Source organism: Halyomorpha halys, unplaced genomic scaffold (genome assembly GCF_000696795.3).
Source record: "Halyomorpha halys isolate HHAL.00 unplaced genomic scaffold, Hhal_1.1 Scaffold670.1, whole genome shotgun sequence".
Classification (NCBI taxonomy): domain Eukaryota; kingdom Metazoa; phylum Arthropoda; class Insecta; order Hemiptera; family Pentatomidae; genus Halyomorpha; species Halyomorpha halys.
Window position 1 is genome coordinate 1313 of NW_027106188.1, and position 15301 is coordinate 16613.

General features: G+C 31.8%; 1 long non-coding RNA gene across 1 annotated transcript in view; it reads left to right on the forward strand.

Moving 5' to 3' along the window:
• The first annotated feature begins 14595 nt into the window (after positions 1-14595).
• The window catches only part of LOC106685220 (uncharacterized), a 13941-nt gene continuing 13235 nt past the window's right edge, over positions 14596-15301 (forward strand). Inside the window, exons 1-2 of the long non-coding RNA XR_001343815.2 lie at positions 14596-14671; positions 15139-15245. This is a non-coding gene — a long non-coding RNA (uncharacterized lncRNA). The remainder of the gene's footprint in view (positions 14672-15138; positions 15246-15301) is intronic.

Genomic DNA, 15301 nt, shown 5'->3' on the forward strand with positions numbered 1-15301 from the left:
CTCTGTAATTTTAACTAAAATACATAAATAACAATAATTAAAAAATATATAGTTATACGCTTTAAAAGCAATACTTTTAAGAAGTCATTTAAAAGGTATGGCATTAATCCCTCACATGTTATCCAACTGAGCTCTTTCCACATAGAAGCTCACCAATTAGAGCCTTTTAATAAACTAAGTAATAGTTCTGAAGAGCAGGTACTCTGCCCAAAACATGTTATTCTAATTTCACTATACTTGTGACAGATTCCCATGAAATGAAATCGATTTCCAAAGGGAAATCGATAACAAATCAAAATTATCATTTCAATATGTTCTGTTTTACTGTGCATAAAGCCTGCGTATAAATAAAAACTAGATAGGTTTTCAAGATTTGAAGACTTTGATTCTCAGATTCCTATACGCTATGTCTGACTGTGGCCATTCAGCGCGCAGAACAGCAAGAGTTGAAGTATCGAGATTAAAAAGAAAAAAAACTAATGGTGGAAACCAAGGTTTTAAATATCTACGTTGGATGAACTTACATTTTATTAACTAAAAATATTTTAAAGAAAAATATTTAGCTAATTTGTTAATTTTGTTCATATTATATAATTGCATCTCTTATAGGAAAGCCTTAGTTTAAAATACAATCTTCATTTCATCTATTACCTCAACTGTTTATTATTTTTAACAATGATTCCAATGCCTAGACCATTATCAAGGCTACCTCTTAAATGATGTATCCAGGTTTAAATTTTATTTTTAAATAACAAAACAAATGGTGAAGATAGGTTTTGTTAATAAATAAGTGAACAAATAAGCTAAAATGGGTATTTTATGGGTATATGTTGAAACAATTAAAATAAAAAATTGTTATGTTATATATATAAATGATTGGCCATATTTTTTAAAATATGAAGAAAATGGTCTGGGGTGCCGTCAAAAAGGAACAAAAAATAGTTTACAACTAAATATTTGGTGACATTTCGCTCCATTTTGTAGAACTTCATTAGGACTAAAAAATATACAAACACAATTAAAAATATTTTTACAATGTAAGATATCAAGATAAAAAGAAGTAAATTGAGGTGGAGTTTAAAATTATGTAAATATAACTGAAAAGAAAATTATATAAAAATGAACAAAAATAAGAGGTAAATTGTTGTTTTTTTATTGCACTTCTGGCCATCTCTTTCATGTTTTATAATTAGTATGATTTTATTTGGGCACAAACCTTATAATAGAAACATTGTTTAAACCTGGATACTTCAATTAAATACCTTCTTGGCAATGAGTTGATGGACTGAAAGCTTAGAAATAAATAAAAATAGTTGTGAAAAATGATTCTCTAATGATAAAGTTTGTTTTAAATAATTAACTACTGTCAAACAAGAAATTAACATGAATTATAGAATTAATAAACTTAGGAAAGTCTTAGTTTATAATCAAAAAGCATCAGTGAAAATTTACAAAATTACTTTGTTACTATAAACTACAAATTTCTTTTTAAACGACGTTTTTACTCACCGTTCTTTTTTTTTTTTGGTTAGGTCGTATTTTTTTGATTAAAAAAATTGATTAGAAATATAACTAAATATATATAAACAAAATAAATTATACATACAAGTGGAGATGCGTAAGGAAGAAACTAGAATAAGTAAATTGAGTAATAGATGGTTTCATAACTATGGTTTGATTTGATTCTATACATAAAAAAGTTTTAAAATTTTATTTACAAATATTTACAGCTACATCATTATATTTGTAGAAGAATAGGCTCTGAAAACCAAGTTCTCCAAAACGTTCGTTTAACAGAACTTTGAAGTTCATATTAATAAAAGATTATTGGTAAGTATCTCCATAGATGTATTTAGATGTTTATTTTTATTAAGTATAATTTAAAAAAATTCAATATTTTTCAAGTTGAGTTTCAAAACTTTTAATTCCACATATTAGTTTTTATATATTAATTTAAAAACAATTTTTTTATTATATATAATAAAAACTGATTATAATCCATTTTGGTAACTTCTTAATTTTATGTTACCACTTTTAAAACTAGCCAAATTATTCCTAATATTCCAATCATTGAAATACTTAATAAAATTGGTTCAAAAAATCTTATATTCTCAGTTTTTTTTTTTTACTTCCAAATCAGATTTTTACATGTAGGTGAATTTATTATATCTAAAATACATAAATAAATATTTTATAAAGAACTATTTAAAACATCTAGTATTTTAATATTAGAACCATAAACCATAATATTAATTTGGCAACATTTATTTATTCCCCCTTCAACTTAAATATGAATCAATATTTTGTTAGTTTATTGTTAAATATTTCCTCATACCCATGTATCCTTATGCATTTTAAAATAGTTATGGATGTAATATGTATATGTGTGCAATATAGTATATAATATGTGTGTGTGATAGGTATGTAATGTACATTAATATGTAACCTTATGCATGAAATCACTATCACATGAAATTGAATCACTATCGCATTTCTCAATTTAATTGAAACTCATTTTCAATACGTTTAATGTAGTTATACTCCTTCGTTTTATTTCATTTCATTTTTTTCAATATTTAGTGGATCTGAAGTGGATTACATTATGATAAGAGATTTTGCAATTATTTTGATTTCTTTTTTCAACGACCTATATAATACAGAGTTACCCGATTAATTGGAGGAAATGGTAAAATGTCCTCTAGATTTTGTTTAGGAAAAAATAGAAAAGTTCTTCTCATTACATCTAGAGTATTTTTTACGTGTTTAGTCGTGGAGAAACAGAGAAAATATAGGTTTTTTCCTCAAAACTTTTATTTAACAAAAATAGGACGTTTTTTTTCAATTAAGAAATTTGCCTTATATTTTATTTTAAAATTGTATTTATAATATTTCCAATTAGCTTCAAATCGATCATAAGATATTTTATTACAAAGACTCCGGAAAAATCTCCGCGTCTCCTCTGTAGACTTTAAAAAGGGCTATGATTCAATAGGCAGTGAAATATTACTCGAAATTCTGAGGGAATACGGAGTATACAAAAAATAATAATCCTGATAAAACTGACTCGGACAAAGACCAATCCAAAAATAAAATTCCAGAGTGAACCACTTCAAATAAACAAGGGGCTGAGGTAAGGCGACGGCCCGTCACCAATACTGTTTATTGTAGTCCTTGATAAAATCATTAGAATTTTCTGGCAAGAACGAGGCAGATGCAGGGACAGGAACAAATAGGGACAATGTGAAAGTAAAGTACCTTTGCAGACGAACTAGCCCTGCTGGTGGAGATAGAGGAGGAGGCAATAAAACAGGTAAACACCCTGAAAGAAATAGCTGAGAAAACAGGACTACTCATCTCGTATGAAAAGGCGGAAATTATGACGGCGGATACCAGCTTTAGCAAGAAGATGTTGAAAACAGTTTATGAGCAGGTGAAAGGAACACAAAAATTTAAATACCTAGGAGAGATAATCTGTAGCAACGGTTCGGATAGGGCAGCCATAGAAGGAAGAATAGCCAAACTGGAAAGGCTGAACTGAGCCACCAGAAACGTCTACAACAAGAAATATTTGTCCTCAAATGCAATGTATGGTATGGAAACAGTCAGCCTTCCGAGCCTGCAGAGAATCCTAAAAATTGAGAGGAAAATTCTGATGAGGATTCACGGATCCAATATAACGAAAGGGGGGGGGGTATAGGAGGAATTTTATAGAAATCTGGAAGACCTGAAAACAGGCATCAGGATCAGGAAACTAAGACTTTACGGTCACATGGTTAGAATGAAAAATGAGAGACCAAATAAGAAAATTTTCAACAAAGTTTGCAGCTGTAAGAGTATAGGGAGATATGTAAAACAAGTGGAAGAGGAACTGGGTAAACTAAAAATAACGGAAGAAGACTGCTAAGATAGAGAGCATTTTGGAAATAAAGTAAATGAGGTTGGGTTTCTTATAGGAAAGAAGGAAAGATGGGGGAGAAAAAAAGACTAAGAAAGAGCGGTAGGGTATTGGAGTAGAAGGAAGGCGGAAGGTGTGAGGACGAAAGGTGTGAGGACAAAATGATATTCGAGTGGTCCTCGCTGGCTGATTCATGAAAAAGAATTTCTAATTTAATTTGTGGTATTACAGTAAATAAAGGCAAATATGTACTTCGCTTTAGTTTCAGCCGACTAAAATTTAGAAGCTGTTGTGTATCAATGTAAAATGAATATAAAATTTTACAATTTAAAGTGTTCATAGAAATAATTGATTAAATCTACCATGAGATTACAGTTGATTTGTTGTTTCCCAGTTGTTCCAAAGTTAAGTAGAAATACAAACAAGTCTTTATTAAGAAGGAACAAATCAAAATAGGTTAGAGTTGGGCTCGCAAAGTTCCCGCCAGTGTTCTTAATGGTTATCAGAAGTTAATGGGACTGCAGAAATTTTCAAGACTCCCGATAAAACTGGTGCCATTTTTCTTTTCGCTTACACATTTCCAAAATCACCCAAATCACCCTTAGCAACAAGGCATTAAAAAATTTCTACCATTAGCCGATTTTGGCGATTGACACTATGACTTTATACAACATAAAAGTTCCCCCAATTTCCTTGTCCAAGAGTGGAAAAACAATCCAATAAGGAAGTTTTTCAATTTCAGCTGTCTAAGTCTAGAAATGGGTGCGATTATATTAAAAATATTTCCAGCGGAGAAAAGTATTGAAAGAATTTAAATGGAATCTTTGAGGTTTAGTTTCCGTACGAAGTTGGTTGCCCCGGGGATATAAAGTTTGAGATGGGCGGGACAGCAATATCGGAAGCAGCTGTTGGCTATGAAAAAACTTTAGCTTATCAATCCTACACCAGCCAGTCTGAGCAAGTTCTCTCTTCTCATTGGGGGCTTTTTAATTAATTTGTTGAATGCATTCGCTTATAAAAACAATTCTTTCATTGTTGTCTTTCATTATTTATAGCAAGATTGTTGTTATTAAATATTAATCAATTAAATTAAGGGGAAAATCCTTTTAATTCACATCATACTCACATTTGTAAACTATAAACCAAGATAATAATAAAAACTTTTTTTTTTTTTTTAATAATTTATTTATTGATATTTACAACTGTATACACATATATACAACAAGTAAATTTGCTGTAGGTGACATAGTGACATGATAAAAACATGTGGAGAATCTACCCATTGATAGAACTCCAAAAACATTTCTAGAGGAGAAGATCTCGAGGCCATCTTCTTTTCAGACGCCTAGGAGGATTATTAGGTAATGAAGGAGAAGCCAGGTTAGAAACAAGTGGATTTGGGTGGTTGAGAAGTTTATTATGGAAGGAACGGTATCTGGTTCTGGCCAAATCGGCAACATATGGAATATTGAGGTCCTGATGGATGACTTGATTTGTGACAAAGTAAGGAGCATTAAGGATTTTGGACTGTAAGGATTGGATTCTGGAGGAATTTGATGGTTTAGTGGAGCCCCAAAGCTCAACTCCGTATGTCCAGATAAATAAAAACTTAAAATAATTTTATTCATTAGATTTTATTTACTTTATTTTAATTATTTACCTCAGTTGTTCTCTTATTTTCTATTATGTAACTCAGTTATCCGCCTATGTTTATTTATGATGTCTATATATAATTTTATCTAATTATTTTTAAACGTAACGTACTTTAATGTCAATCCCCTGTTTTCTCAATACATCTTGTCAAACAGTTCACTTTGAATCTGAAAGGTACGTCGATTTCATTCTGAAACCCTTTCTTCCATATCTTACATTAATTTATATTAATTCTGTTTATCTCTAATTATTTCCGTTTCCATTAATTTTCTATAAACTTTTATTATTCTTATTCAGTTTTTACGTTTCATTGTACATATGTGTAATATGTCACATACTTTTCTCATTTATGTTAAAATAATTTAAATACTTGTATCTTTTTTAGCCCGGATGAAGCCCTGCAACGTGGGGCGAAACCTTGGCTCAATGTAAATAGTTAACTCACCATCTGAGTTTTTTTTTACCGCACCCAGACTATCTTCCTTCTCTATAATTTTATTTGTATCAATTTCAGTTTATACCTTCTTATTTTACTGCATTATTATTATTTATTTACTTTTTATTTTTATTTAAGATATGGTATATATGATACTATTGTGTACTTACATCCCTAATAACTATTGCTCTTTAGAGGTGGCATAATGAATTGTTTCAATACAAATTTTGGTCCATTGATCAATTTCATCATCCACCCTCCCCCCTCTCTCCCCCTCGTCACAATATAAAAAATTAATTAAAACTATTTTCAAGCACGAAAGGAGAATTCCTAATAATTTATTTAAAATTTTGCTTATTCTTAGCAGGGCTTTTATATTTTATATTTATATAATAGTTAATTTATTTTTAACAGTAATATAATTATAAAAATAATAATGATTAATAGTTATTATGAAATAAATTATTAACCACTTGCATGAACAAGTTATTTAATCTCACTGTTATACTTGAAGGTAGTTTTTTTAAAACAAAACCTAGGTTTTACAATCTGCTATGATGGGACTTAAAAATGGAGACCTCCGATCAGTGTGTTGAGTTCTTCTGAATCTGTTCTTTTCAACATTTTATGTAGCAGCCCAAAGAAATCCTAACTACTACATTCTCTTACGATTTAGATTTTCGCAATCCAAAATAAATTAAATTCAGGTATAAAGACCTCAAACATTCGAATACTACCTGAAAGACACTCCTATAGGTAAGATATATGATTCCGTTCATTAATATTCTTCTTATACAGTTAACTTAGTTATTAATATTTATATAAACAACTGACATGAGCTAATCTTGTTACGTACACACATTACATTCATAGACTCCGTTTCTTTTGAAATTTTGATACCAAATATTCGATACGTGGACATACTTGTCTACAAATTACTGAGTATTATAATTTAAGAAATATACTTTTATAACTTTATTAGTGTATTATTTATTGATTTAAATCTTTATTATTAGTTTGTAAATTGAGGCAATCCCCAACAAATGTAATACTCGCTTACGCAGATTCATGTTGAACTTCGATACATCACTAACAGTTTGATAATTGTAGTTTAAGGATTAAAAGAAAAGAATACGAAAATGAAAGAGTAGACATGATGGATAAAGATCATAATAATAATAATCACAATAAAGGCTTGGCGAATTCGAAGGATCGTTGTCGATACCACTAATCGTTCTCTGTATACATCTGTCCAGTGAAGTCCCTCCAAACCAAAATATAATAAATCAGTCTTAACGTAATTCTCTCATCTACGTTTTGATCAACCTATTAGACGCTAATTCGTCGATTTAGTATCTATTTACATTTTAGGGATCCGTTAGTCCTTATTCTATTGTCGTATTCTTCTATGTTATCCGGTTAACTCATCTTGTTTCGGTCCGGTCATGGTAAGAGATCACGATTCGCATTCATGAAGAACAGATTGTAGATAATAGTTTTGTAAATTCTAACTTTTAAGTTTTTAGACAGAAGACGCGAGCTAAACAATTTTGAAATTAAAAAATAACAAGCATTTCCCACCTTCAATCTCGCTTTTATTTCCTCATCGATTTCGTTTTTTCTAGTCACCGTAAAGTCCAAATACTTGAACCTATTTACCTGTTCAAATATATTTCATCCTATATCTATCTCACTGAAAATTCTCCGGTTTCCACTTCTAACCAATCCTTTGTTGTATTCGAATTGACAACTTTGAGATCACACTTACCTTTATACTTCGAAATGAAGCAATCTAACAATAAAATTTTTGAAGCATGTTCTTTAACAGAAAAGTAACAGGAGGAAAAATGAAAATAGCAGAAATCCAACGATTATTTGTCAACTGAACTTTGCAACAACCAATCGGAAGGTAAAAGTTTCATCATTCCCTTCCAGCCATTTGTGGCACTCAGGTATACTACTATCAGCAATACAAAACTTTAAATGGTAGGGGAGCTATCTTTCAAGGAGTAAGCTTTCTAAGTAAATATTAAGTTTATCATTAACATTTGATTTTTACTTGTTTTATGAGTTAAATTAATATTGAAGGTTTTTTGTCCTCTTTTTTCTTCAGTTTAGCCGGTTCTTATTAACTGGCAATTCTTCGGTCTCGAAACCGGTTTCTATTTACTCTTACTTTATCCAGTTCTTACAGTATTTCTTTATGTACTCAACAGAGAAAGCATACCGCCCTACATGGCCTTTTCTTCTATATCTCTTGAACAATGTTGAATATGATGGAAGACAATGGATGGAGCCGTGGTACATATTGACAGGGGGATACTATCAGATAGGAAGCAGCGCTCCCCCCCCCCTCAGCTGGGCCGGAATAATTCCAACCGATCGCAATTATCTGGACCGTTTGTCCCTTCTTCTGTCATCCTCACGGCCCTCTTGTCATCTGAACAAGTGGTATCATTGTCCAACATGGAAGTGCGTTAGGGAACACAAAAAAAAAAAAGTTAGCATATATAATAAGTAGTTTCTAATTATACCCCCCCCCATTTCCCTTTTTATGTTATTAAAATCGTATACAACTGTAAAAAAAATAAATCCAAAACAATTTATAAGACAAGGCTTCTCTTGTGGCGAACGAGCTGCTGACAAAAATGTAAACTAAACCAAGGTTGCAAAGATTAGCAATTTTATTTATAAATAGACTATTATTTTCTATAAAATATATAAAAAACTCAAAGGAGAGACGTGATATAATTTATTTAGAATTTAATGTGTCCTCGCCCTATATAAACTCTGATATAGAGGGAAACTGGAGCTCTTCCTGAATGGCTTGTCTTTGGCCCTGTGCAGTGTGCTGTCTGACAATCCGCAATGACAGGATGGAGTTCTGAAAGATCTGCAGCTTCTCGAGCAGAGTCGGACGGATGATGGCTTTCTAAATCTGCACCTTGTGCCGAGGAAAGCTGCGTGATGGTGCATGCAGGTGATGCAGCCTATGAGACTTGAACCGGGTCAGGTTTAGTCTCTCCTTAATGTGACTAGAGAAGGTAATATGCTTGTCCATGGTAATGCCAAGGTTCTGAAGAAACTTCGATCTTCTGGAGGGAAATCTTCTTCCCGTTTAAAAGAGTTAGATGACGATGGCATCAGTCTTCACCCGATTCATCCTAATACCGTTCTTCTTGAGGGCATCTAAGATGGTTGTTGATACTTTCTGGGCTAAAGTGAGGTCTGATGCTGATTTTTTTCCCGATCCCTCTTAATCAGAATAAAAAACAATAAATTAGTGGATGCTTTATGTATGGAAAACATAAATCAGTTTGAGTATTACCTTTTTCTACCTGTGTATTTTAAGGTTACCTGTTTATTGTGGATTGTCCATTCTATATGGTTCTACTAGTAAAAAGGAATCCGGAGGTGAGGGGCCTCCTCATGTTGATTTACGCATAGAAGAGAGAAATAAAACTGTTATTATTAAAGACAATAGATAATGATAAAAATAATAAGAAACACAGTCAAAAGTCGAAAAGAAGTGTAGGGGGAGGGGGAGGAGGTACATCAGAAAAAAGAGGTACTCGACACTCGTACGACAAACGTAAACGTATTATCAACAGCACACTTATATTTCAATAACGTCTCGTACCACAGATTTTTATAATAATTGATAAAGTCGTATAAATATATAATAAATAAAGGCAATTACCAAATCGATATATATAGATAAATATTTAGCTAAAGAATTTAAATTTATAGTAAAAACATTTTTAGTAAAGAAAAAAGAAAACAGTATTGGAATAGTGAGGAAGCTGTACTTGACCATGCGGTTTTTATATCATAATTAAGAGAGCTGTATCTAAAAGATAATAACCACATCTTATATAACCGCAAAGATAATAACCACATCTTATAATATATCGTGAAGAGAAAAATGGCTCCACAGACCTTATACACTTTGGCCGCCTGAAACAGCCTTCTCCACGCTTGGCTATTCCTTTCCAGTTTGTTGCATGCAGCTCTTTCGCAATTCTGTTTAGCCATCTGGTTTTTGGCCTCTCGTGCGGACTTATGCCAACTATACTGACATTCATGTTATGTAGAGTCGTCCTGATGGATTGATGTCCAAGCCAAATGTCCCGCCATCTTAACCTTCTTGCCTTCATAAGATATTGACTGAGCAGTCTGGTGGGGCTCTGATCCCAGATAGCTCCTATAATAGTAAGGAGGATTTTCCGTCTCACAATGTAGCGGTTAGAGCCCAGGTCTCACAGCCCTATAATAAATTGTTGAGTTCAAGTCCTTAATTAAAAAAAAAATTGAGCTAAAAAAAATCCTACTGCAGAAAAGCGACAAAATAATTTGGAAAAGATATGTCAAACTGCTATAAAAACCAATTCATTTGACAACATCGTCCATCCCTGAATTCATGAAAAGCATCGATGTCTGTTGCCACATAACAAAGCCAACAATCTTCCTATTTTTAATATTAAATATTAATCATCCATCACTTAATCACGAGTTACTAATCCATTTTTACTTTTAATTTTATTTTAGTGACCTTTAGTTCAATTGATTGTAAATCAAGGCGTTAGGTGTAAATATTAATTCACATAAGTGAAGATTTATCGGTGTTAGGGTTCAAGTATCACTTTGAAGAGCAAATATAAATTATTCGTTGAAAGGTTCTTTGCATGGCTAACCGACTTTATTGGAGGAGCGAGTGATGGATGGTCTGGTCCCCTCAGCCATCTAGCCCATTCACTCCCGCTTCTATTACTGTCCGTCAATATTACTTGGAATATCGCTCCTAACATTATTTAAATACGTCAATATAACCTCCCGTTTTAAGTATAATTATTGCTATATTATTCACCTATAATTCATTTTTGTGGAGAGGGGTGGTACATAGATAAGGCGCTACTAACTCCAAGGACCCGGAATCGAATCTGACTTTGATAATTATTTATTATGTTAATGTATCCGTCAACCCTGTGGGTTCAGAAGCCCTGCTAGAGTTCATCATTAAAAAGTATTTAAGGTGCTGAAGTTGACTTTATTCGAGAAAAACTTATGATTTTAGCTTATTTTTCATTCTCAGCTCCAGATCTTAACTAACTACAATACTAAACAAACTTCATAACACATTATTTAAAGTAAAGTAAATTTTATAAAATATAAGCTCTATTAGAACTTTCTACGTTCCATATATCATAAGATATATTTTTATTTTAAACTAATATTTTATCCAAATAACGTCATTTTTGATCAAAATCAATACTTAGCGAATTTATTTTAATCATGAGAACTGATGCTTCTACTAACATAAACGTTGTCAATTACTTTATAATACATTCAATTAGCTTTAATTTAAGTGCTAATAGGCATCTGTTCGTCAAATAGTTCTTGAGTTATAGTTTTTCATATGCCAAAAGTTTTTTTGCGGAACAACGGGAAATCGATATTTTGTGAATTTAATTTGGCCAATATATTTGGGCAATGGGTGATAGTGATAATTAATAATTGTACACTTTCATACAAAAAAATATATTAAAATAACAATTATAAATATAAAAATAAATAAAATCTCTAAATGTATAAAAGAAGAAAAATAAATAAATGAAATGAATATAATCAAACTAAGTAAAATAAATTATACAGAATATTTAAAATCTCGACTTACGGATCCCCGAGCCCACTCTATCCCCCACGCATGAGGGGTAGAGTAAGGTTTTTCGAGATCGCAGCACAGCCTCCTTACCGTGTCACTGGTAATGAACCAGTGGAGGCTAAGTAAGTGCGCTAAAGCCGCTATCACTCAACATGAGCGGAGCATCTGCTCATTGCCAGAACTCCAACTGTCAAGTTTGTTTTACAAAAGGTCTCTTGGCCACTGTCGTTTCAACCTTCGAGGTGGATTGTAAGGATGGGGTGGAACTGGATAAGGATTCAACCAAAGGATTAGGATGATTATTAAGGTTTATATAGATAGAATTCTGAAAATTTGGTTGATTAGGTTTTTTTTTTTAAGAATGAATGAAACTTTTTATTTTGTTTCAATTTTATAAAAATGCCTCAAACATAAATGTTAATCTATGTATATTTTAAAATTTTCTACGCCGAATGAAACACTGAGAAATGGTTTCAGATGAAAGTTTACATCTCAGAAATGAAAAAAGTTTTGACACAACTCATCTACTCTCCCGTCTCTACCATTCACCCCAAAGTTGAGAATTAATAGTCTTTCAAATTAATAGAGAACTAACAAACAAATTCTCGTTACAGAAAAGATTGTATCTTCACTGCCGAATATTCCAACAGAAGACACAGTATTAATCTTTTTCATAATTTCTGTGATCAAACATTAACCATAACGATCCCACGAATAATTGTAGTGTTTTATAAAAATGTATAAAAAACAAAATAGGATATAATAAAAAGGTTTAGAAAACACAAAGAGGGGATGAAGTTACTTTGTGTTCTATTTGATGGTTCTTCTTGACTGTTGATGTGTAATGTGCTATGTTAGGCTTGTCTTATTTTATACTGATGAAGCTTGAATTGGCGGAAAGTTTTACAGTGTCGTTACACTGTGCAATGGACAAATATCTGAATTTTTATTTGTTACACTTAATTTTAGACCCTATGGTAACATTAAGGAGTTATTGTAGAAAATAAAAATAATGAGGGATTAGAACATTAAATTTCCGGCCGAGACAATTGTATTCCATACTACAAAGGCTTTTAAATTATCTCTCAGACAGTAAGTTATCGCGTACAATTACTTAATAAAACCCATATTGACTTACACCTGCCAAATTTATCGACCGACTAAAAAGACAAAGATTCAAAAAATACAAACCTTTTAATCGCTACGAACTCACCACTTTAAGTTTCAAACGAGACCATTCACACCGACCTACATATTCTGGTTATAACAAACCTCATTCTTATGACTTACAAATGGTTTCACGATACTACACTACATGGATATTTCAATATATTTGTACGACAGATGGGGACAAATAAAATCCATAACGTAATTTGGCGTCGGCTGAAGAAGAGTTGGATGAGGGACCTCCCAGTCTGATCAAATATGAGTAATACTTCAACGGAGGATGCATTACTGGGTGCAGCCTCTCACATGCCAACTCATGCTATGCCTGGATAGTATAGTTCATATGCTGAATGTAATTTTTTTGAGGTGCAAATAAAAAAAAAATTGTAAAAATAAAAATGGAATTGTAATAAAAAATGTAGATAAATAAAAAAAATAAATAAGTATATAATAAAATAAAATAAAGTAAATAAAAAAAATGTAGTTGTAATATAGTGAACATGGTGGGCATCCCCGAATTGTTTTTCACACCAATAATCAAATAAATTCACTGAGGAGAAAATTCAGCAATACTTCTATTAATAAATCCGATTATAGGGTGTTTTTTTAAGCCCGATAGAACTTGAAATTGTAAAAAATAACACAAAAAATTAAATTGTAATCAAAATTTTTTTTTTATTCGAAAGATCAATACGTGACATTAACATTTGAAAATGATTTCGGGCATATGGGCACCGCGGCTGTTCTTGACGAAGCGCATTCTGGACGTCCAATTTAGGGCCACTTTTTCGAGCACTGCTGGCCGTATGTCACGAATAACACGAACAATGCTGGCCTCCAAGGCGTCAATTGTTGCTGGTTTATCAGCATAAACCAGTGACTTCACGTAGCCCCACAGGAAATAATCGAGAGGTGTCAAATCGCACGACCATATGCGGCAATTTTGCTTATTAACAAACCCGTTAAGCCAAAAATGCACCTCATCGCTGAACACAATTTTACAGAATGCGCTTCGTCAAGAACAGCCGCGGTGACCATATGCCCGAAATAATTTTCAAATGTTAATGTCACGTATTGATCTTTCGAATAAAAAAAAAATTTTGATTACAATTTAATTTTTTGTGTTATTTTTTAAAATTTCAAGTTCTATCGGGCTTTAAAAAAAACCCTATATTATACTATATATTATTATACTGAAACCATTCCATTTTTAGTTAATAATAGGTCTATTACAATGACCGTTTCTGACTGTCCGGAACTGTTCGAAGCATGCGAAGTACAGGATTTTACCTCCCAAAGCTTGTACTGCGCATGCTCTGTACGGTTCCAGACAGTTAGAAGTGATTGTATTATATAGTATAATATCCTTATGTTTTTTTATAGTATAATATTTTTGCTATAGTGTTTCATCGTATGATGTTTACCTTTTTTTTTTTTGTTACATTTTTTTTTAATTTCCAAATAATGATATTATGACTTTGTGATATCTGACTACTTAATGGAGAAAAAATTAAAAATCCAAAGCTAACTTAGCCCAAACAACGTACACAATTTTATTTTCAGAACTGGGACTTGTTCAATAATGTACGATTTGTCTGACTTGAGTGCTGTCGTGTCCCTGTTTTTTTCAAAAGAAATATCTCCTTGACCGACGTTATCAATTAGCCGGCTAACAAATTGGTTTCCTTTAACGAACTGAAGCTAACGATTGGAGCGAATAGTGACCCAAAGACAGATAGTGGGAGTGGGGCTGATCGATGTGGAGGGGCGGGACACGGAGGGGGAACTCTGTGGCCAGGCAGTCTACCACGAGCTTCTGCCTCTTCGACTATACCACTAGTGGTCTGTGTCTCTTCTGGTACGTAGCAGTCTGCAATCTATTTTATTTAATGTATAAATTATTAATAAAATCCATTCATTATTAACACTATATATAAACTTGTAGTTCAATAATTCAAATATTACTATACCATGAAGTGATAGGTGCTGAAAAATAAATAATTGCTTAAGATTGGTAATCTTGATTCAGTAAAAATATCTAAAATTATTCTACATTTATAAATTTTATTTTTCTTATAAAGCAGCTCTTAATTCCATAGAATGCTTAAATATATTTTTTCATAAATATTTTTACTAACGCAAGTACCGATAAAATAATACATATTATATATTCATATCAGTACTCAAATTTCCAATATATCCTCTTAATTAATATACAGTCAAGAAATCTCTTGTATTTACCTTTTTACTTTACCATGTTTACAAACATCTATAATTTTAAATCCTTGAGTAATTAACGAATTTATTTATTTATTTTTATTACAGAATTTAATGATATAAAAGAAGACATTCCCTACGTCATGAAAAAAGTTAAGAAGAGATTATTTTAGTAATGGACGACAGCAGTTCATTAGATTCTCCAACATGAATTGGTAAGCCAATTTTCAGGCAAATATTTATTGATTAAATTATTGTTATTATTAATAAA